The sequence below is a fragment of the Callospermophilus lateralis genome, chromosome 11, assembly GCF_048772815.1.
Source record: "Callospermophilus lateralis isolate mCalLat2 chromosome 11, mCalLat2.hap1, whole genome shotgun sequence".
In the NCBI taxonomy this organism is placed as follows: Eukaryota; Metazoa; Chordata; class Mammalia; order Rodentia; family Sciuridae; genus Callospermophilus; species Callospermophilus lateralis.
In genome coordinates, this window is record NC_135315.1 from 14,367,918 (window position 1) to 14,375,912 (window position 7,995).

The following is a 7,995-nucleotide window of genomic DNA, read 5'->3' on the forward strand; positions in this document are numbered from 1 at the left end:
CTTTCCTACCCCCATGCCCCCTCCCTTCCCCTCCCTCCCTTTTGCCCTATTTAAAGTTCCTCCATTCCTCCCATGCCACCCCCCTTATGGATCAGCATCCACTTATCAGAGAAAATATCCAGCCTTTGGTTTTTTGGGGATTGGCTAACTTCACTTAGCATAATATTCTCCAACTCCATCCATTTACCTACAAATGCCATGATTTTATTCTCTTTTAATACTGAGTAATATTCCATTATGTATATATACCACAGTTTCTTTATCCATTCATCTATTGAAGGGCATCTAGGTTGGTTCCAGTTTAGCTATTGTGAATTGTGCTGCTATAAACATTGATGTGGCTGTGTCCCTGTGGTTTGCTGTTTTTAAGTTCTTTGGGTATAAACCGAGGAGTGGGATAGCTGGGTCAAATGGTGGTTCCATTCCAAGTTTTCTAAGGAATCTCCATATTGCTTTCCAGAGTGGTTGCATCAATTCGCAGACCCACTCACAATGTAAGAGTGTCCCCACATCCTCGCCAACACTTATAGTTGCTTTTATTCTTGATAAATACCATTCTGACTGGAGTGAGATAAAATATTTTGATTTGCATTTCTCTAATTACCAGAGATGTTGAACATTTTTTTCATGTATTTGTTAATTGATTGTATATCTTCTTCTGAGAAGTGTCTGTTCAGTTCCTTAGCCCATTTATTGTTTGGGTTATTTATTTTTTTGGTGTTAAGTTTTTTGAGTTCTTTATGTATCCTGGAGATTAGTGCTCTATCTGACATGCCTGTGGCAAAAATTTGCTCCCAAAATGTAGGCTCTCTCTGCATATAAATAATTTTTTGCATGAAACAAAGTTTGTGTATGCTGAACCTTCAGAAAGCAGAGTGTCATTCTCCACCATTCCTGGCTCTGAATTTCTTTTTTCTTTCTTTCTTTCTTTTTTTTTTTTTTGTGGTGCTGGGGATTGAACCTGGTGCCTTGTGTGTTCAAGGCAAGCACTCTACCAACTGAGCTATAGCCCCAGCTCCCTGGCTCTGAATTTATACACTTTCAATAAGCAATCATTTTCTTATACTTATTCACACATAAGTACTTGGCAGTAAAAAAACCCAAATCACATGCCATTAATATAGTCACGAAATGAATCATTGCCCAGGGTTACTCAGCAGTGTAGGGGCATCCCCAGGAGGCCCGAATCAGCTGTCAAACAACAACAGTAGCTTTCATTCCCCACCTACTAGGCTATGTTTTGATTAAAAGTTTACTGTACACCACATTTAATTTTCTAGGTAAGAGAAATGATCTGAAGCAGGTGAGGGACCAGGAAGAGGGTCCTGTAGGGGTGAGAGTACATTCTGCTGGATGACTTTAAAAAATCTTTCCTCCAGCTCATCTGCCTCATTAACAGTGGTTTTTGTCTTAGAAGTCATCTTCTCATTTTATTAAAGGTCATGCTAAGCCGGGCGTGGTGGCGCACGCCTGTAATCCCAGCAGCTCGGGAGGCTGAGGCAGGAGGATCACAAGTTCAAAGCCAGCCTCAGCAATGGTGAGGCACTAAGCAACTCAGGGTGACCCTATCTCTAAATAAAATACAAAATAGGGCTGGGGATGTGGCTCAGTGGTCCAGTGCACTTGAATTAAATGCCTGGTAACCCCCACCCCCACCCCCTGCCCGAAAAAAAAGGACATGCTATCTTGTTCTGTTATTGTGCATGCTTATCTGGTCCTTCAAAAACCCATCGCACATTTTCCACCTGTAGGCTTTTTATTTTTTTCCTTTATTATCATGACACTTTGGTGGATATCATGACCATTTTGTCTATTTCACTATTGTCCAGTGAATGAACAACTAGAGTCTCACTGTCAGTGTTAAAAAAATTTCAGCTTGGGGCTGGGGATATGGCTCGCCTGGCATGCGTGCGGCCTGGGTTCGATCCTCAGCACCACATACAAACAAAGATGTTGTGTCTGCCAAAAACTAAAGAAAAAAAATATTAAAAATTCTCGTTAAAAAAAAAACAAACTTCAGCTTACTGAAGGATGCTGAAAAGTGTCTTTTATATCCGTAAGAAAGTCAGGCATATTATTCCTCACTCAGTATACAGAAGACTTCAGGCTCCACACCTGGTTCAGTACCATCACTGAACACAGAGGGCGCCAGAGGCAGCGTCAGTGTTCACAGGTGTGTCTTCCATCACTATGTTCCAAGCTTTGGCAACAGCAGCCATGGGTTCCTCATGCCAAACTCCTTCCAAAACCCATCCACACCCTCACCTCTGATCACTGCTGCTAGCATGCTGTTCAAGAACATATTTTTGTATTTACCCTCCATCGATCTAAAGATACACTGGCCATGTGGCTGAATTGATGAGGTTTCATTTTGGGGAAAATACATGGCATTAAGATTATTTTTGAAGAGAATTTCAGCCACAGGATGAGCAGAATGGTTGTCAAGGAATAACAAACTTTTATAGTCATCAGCCAATTCAGCTTCCCTGCAGTCAACACCAGCCACTGGTACAAAATGTTTGGGAAACCCATCAGAACAGATCCCTGGCCATCCAAGCCTTCTGTTAGCATTAATGGACTGGTAAGAATTGCACTCCTTGCTGGGCATGGTGACGCACATGTAATCCCAGCAGCTCAGGAGACTGAGGCAGGAGGATCGCGAGTTCAAAGCCAGCCTCAGCAACTTAGTGAGGACCTAAGCAACTCAGTAAGACCCTGCCCCTAAATAAAATATAAAAATGGGCTGGAGAAGTGGTTCAGTGGTTAAACGCCCCTGGGTTCAATCCCCGGTACCAAAAACATACAAAAAAAAAAAAAAAAAAAAACTCCACACTCTCTTAAAACAGTGAATTTAGCCCCATTCTAGCACAGTCATTCTGTCCTTGGCATCCTAAGTTTCTGTAGGGGCTGCCTTGTCAGCTGTAGTCAGTATCTTCCAGGGCAACAACATTACAACATTGGCATTTCACCAGCATTATAGACTGGTTCTGGCATGAGATTTTCATTAGCCACGATTATCGGCAAAATCAACGGAGAATTTTTCCATTGCTTTATGATCAGCACTTGCTCTGTCATCACAAGCCATCAAATACACGGTGCCATGAGTTTTCTTGGAGATCTGCAACCTGCCTGTGGAATACTTACAGCTCCCTTCAATTGTGGTTCATCATGATACTGTCAAGTGTCCTGAGGCCACTCTTCAAATACAGAGTCAGGATCTTCATTTTGAATCTTATGCAGCATTTTCTTATTTTTCATTAACTTCTGTTCATGGCACTCAGCCTGGAATGTCAAGTATGTCCTTCTGTTCCTTCAGGCCCTGGATGGCAGTCAGCGCATATCACACCCTTCTGTGAGACGTTCCTCACTCACCTTCATCCAGTTTTTCCAACAGTGTGGCTTCCTGGGCTACAGATGGATGTAAATCTTTCCTCTTTTCTTATCGCTGCTACCCATATGGGCCTCTGCAGGCATTTTTGACATTTACAACAATATCTTTTCCCTGAAGAGCAGAGAATAACCAAAACCATGTTTAGTAATGCACAGAGGTCTTGGCCCATGTGGGGGACCATGAGGAACCTGCTGTTGAGGCCGCCGACCTGTGGATGTGTGGATGGTGTGCTTGTGTGGAGGAATCTGGGGGTTATGGTTCAGATGTGCTGACCCCTGAAAGCTCACATGTGAGACATGCCAGAAGGTTTGGAGGAGAAATGATTGGGTTATGGTTTTAGCCTAATCAGTGAGTTAATCCCAGATGGCTGCAGAGGGTGGGAATTGGGGCGTGGCTTTGGTGTATTACTTTGGTCTGGAGAGTGGAGTCTTTCTCTGTTTCCTGATGTGAGCTGCTTCCCTCTGCCACACTCTCCCGCCCTGATGTTCAGCCTCACCTCGAGCCAGGAATGGAGCCAGCCTTCTATGGATTAAGACCTCTGAAACTGTGAGCCCTCAAATAAACTCTTCCTCCTCTACAATCGGAGGTTTGATGCTTTCCCAGGAGCTTGTCCTCTGTCCTTGCTTGGGCCAAGGGTGGGGCTGGGTCCCTGGGAAGCATCATGCATGGGTAGGTCAGGGCCTTTTCTGTGTGGAACCCTCAGTGACAGGCAGGGAGCTTGCTGACCACAGATGACACACAGCGGCAACCGATGAAACCAGGGAAAAGACTGCTCACAGCTGTTAGCAAATGTTACTGGGAACATGTTGCGTTCCCTGGAAAAGGAACGTCATTTGTCATCAGTGATACAATAAATCTGAGATGAAATCTCAAATTGAAAAAGGAAACTTTTACCCAAGAACTTGGTCCATCCTTTGGGGCCCCAAATCACGCCAAATCCATGCTGCCGTGATCCACAGTACTTGCTAGGTTGGTAAGATTGATGGCAATAAATACAATAAAGTTGTGTATCCCTTTCTGTTGAGCTAAGAGCTTTATGCTGATAATCTCATTTCATCCTTATAAAAGTACTTAACCAGTGGAATAATTCAAATATACAAATCAGCACACGGATCAAAAACTTAAAAATAGATTCTACCCCACCCTCACTTCATCTCTAAACTAACCTGTTATGAAACTACTCATCAGGGGAGAGCAGTTTCCATGTCAATGGTTGATTCAATCATTTGTATAGTTTCCAAGGATTTATTGAGGTTTAGAAATGGTCGGTTTGGTCTTCCTGAACTGGTCAGCACTCACTGTCTGGGACAATTTGGCCCAGGAAACAGCCTTGAACTTTTCCAATGAGATCCTTGAAATGGGCTAACAGGAGGATGTTGAGAGCCACAGTTTAGTCAGAATGACGCCTGGCATTTTTGCCAGAGGGAATGGTTGAAAGGTGACCCTGCTCCGGGATTAGGGCGGATCCTGCTGGGAATAGGGCAGCTCCAGGATTAGGGTGGATCCTGCTGCACCCGCTACTTTGGAGTTCCCGTTGAGTTCTCGTGGGGTTCTGAGAGAATTGGCGCTCGGAGCCCGGTGGAGGCAGTGTGTTCCCAGGAAGTGTGTGTAGAGTGCCGGTGAGAGTTCGGGAATAAACAGTTGCTGTTTAAACCTACAAGGCTTTGTGGCGGCTCGGTAATTTTGTGCCCAGCCAGACTTCGGCAGGAGGATTCAGAAAATGGAGGACTTCTCTTCACGCCAACCATGCCGTTCACGGTCTTCAGTTCTGCACCTCTGATGGACATTAACAATGACCAACTTCAAAAAGTTCCAGCTGGCTGCAGTGGCATGGGCCTGCAGTTCCAGCTACCTAAGGTGTGAGGATCCTGCGAATCCAGGAGTTCGGGGTCAGTGTGGGCAACTCAGTGAGCCCTTGTCTCCAAATAAAATACAAAATAAGGCTGGGGATGTGGCTCAGTGGTTGAGACCCTCTGAGTTCAATCCCAAGTAAGCCTCCCCCCTACCACCACCAAAAAAAAAAAAAAAAAAAACCAGGAATAGACTGGTGGAGGCAGAACCAGGACACCCACACCGTGCCCAGCCACGCTCCAGGGGTGGACTAATAGAAACCACCTTGCTCAAGCTTGGATCTTACGTGTCCCTCAAAAGCCCACATGTTGAAGGTTGGTCCCCACCCTGGTGCTATTGGAAGGTGGTGGGAACTTTAAGGACCAAATGGGAGGTCCTTAAATCACTGGAGTTTTGCCCTCGAAGGGCACCGTGGGCCCAATTTCTTCCTCTTCCCCTCTCTCACCCCCATGGACAGGTGAGTGGTTTGTTTCCATCATACACTCCCTCCATGATGCGCCACCACAAAACAACGTGTCAGCTGACATGGGCTGAAACCTCTAGAACTAAGCCAAAATGACCAACCTTTTTGTCTTTATAAGCTGATTATCTCAGGTATTTGTCATAGTGATGGAAAACTGACCAACACACCATTCTTCCTCCCCTCCCTGTGGCCACAGAGGGGAACCAGGGCCCATCCTCAGTGGAAATTTTTCTTTAGCACACTGAAAACATTCACACGGTATTTGTGTTTATATTTACGTATTAATTTGTGTATGCATGGAGTATCCTGTCTGTAGAAAGGAATGGGAAAATTGTATTTTTTACACTGTTAAATATTCTATTTCGGGGCTTAGGTTGTGGCTCAGTGGGTAGAGTGCTTGCCTAGCATGGGTGAGGCACTGGGTTCAATCCTCAGCACTACATATAAATTAATAAATAAATTAAGGGTCCATCAACAACCAAAAAAAAATTTTTTTAAAATATACTATTTCGAGTTGGGGCTGTGGCTCAGTGGTGGAGCACTTACCTGGCACTTGTGTGGCACTGGGTTTGATCTTCAGCACCACATCAAAATAAATAAATAAAGGTAAGGGTGTCTAAAGCAGATGTTTAGGAGGAGCCACTGCTGATTGAGTTGATTTTTTTCCACCTTCTAATCTTCCACTAGGTGGCACCATTGTCAAGTTCCTGTGGTTTCACACGGGCTGGGGAAGGAACCACAGTCTACTTTCTGCCCAGATTGTCTTTTTTTTTTTTTTTTTAATTTTTATTTTTTTATTGTTTTTCTTTCTTTTGAGTCACTTGAAAAATGAAAAAAAAAAAGTTATCGCTCTCTTCAGAAATTACTCTCTCAGGCTAATACGAGCAATTGGGGTGCTTTTAAAAGGAATTTAATCTTTTTTTCTTTTATGTTTATTTTATTTATTTATATGTGGTGCTGAGGATCGAACTCAGGGCCTCACAAGTGCTAGGTGAGTGCTTTACCTCTGAGCCCCAGCCCCAGCCCAGGAATTTAATCTTTAGGTGAAAAATACCATCAAAAAATGTTTGTAAAGAGTGGTGCTTGATTGGGGCTGGGGATGTGGCTCAAGCGGTAGCTCGCTTGCCTGGCATGCGTGCGGCCCGGGTTCGATCCTCAGCACCACATACAAACAAAGATGTTGTGTCCGCCGGAAACTAAAAAATTAATAAATGTTAAAATTCTCTCTCTCTCTCTCTTTAAAAAAAAAAAAAAAAAAAAAAAAAACAGTGGTGCTTGGGAACAAGTTACTGTCCTTCACTCTCATAAAAATCCACCCTGTGCCGGGCTCGGTGGCGCACGCCTGTGACCCCACGGACTTGAGAGGCTGAGGCAGGAGGCTCTCGGGTTAAGGCCAACCTGGGCAACTTTGCAAAATAAAAAACAAAAAGGGCCGGGGATGTGGTTCAATGGTAGGACAGCCCTGGATTCAATCCCCAAAACAAAAACAAAATAAAACAAATCACCCCCATAACCTGATTATCTAAAGTGAAAAATGCCCTCAGCTTTTTTGGAATTGGGCCTTAATTCTGAGCAGGTGAGTTTCCCACCTTTTTACCATCAACATCCTCTCCATTATTTTTACTTCATTTGGGAAGATTTTTTTCCCAAATGGCATTGACCAAGTAGTTACTGATGCCTCTGTTTTGTATTTAAAGGCTGGGGGTGTGGCTCGTGGTAGGGTGTGTGCTTAGCGCATGTGACACTGGGTTCCATCCCCAGAACCAAAGCAATAACAGCTTAAAAAGTTAATGAATTAAAGTTCCCAGTAGACCAGGGACAAACCTGGCTGGACTAATTTACCTCCATCCAAAAACTGGAGGAACCGGAACCGAGCAGAGGCCCTGGGGTTTGGACCCCACGTCCACCCCTGACCAGCCGCGGCACCGTGGGAGTTAGGGTAGTTGTGCCAACCTCCCAGCACCCAGCCAGGGAACATGTGGACCACTTACTGTCATTGCCACTTTATTCTGTGTGTGCCACCATCCCACAGGGACCCAGGAGGAATCTCTCTCATTGGCCTTCCTGCCCGTCACTGCCCTGAGAACTCCCAGGTGGCTTCAGGAGTCTGGGCTTACTTGGGGCTGATAATAATCAGGATTCTTAGGTTTGTAAAAGATCTCTGCCACATCCACCATGTGGAGCAGTTTTATGTATTTTTTTTTAAGGATAAGTATATCCCTCGCAATATCTGGGACATACTTACACTAAAAATATGATTCCCTGCTTATCTGAACTTCAAATAAACTGA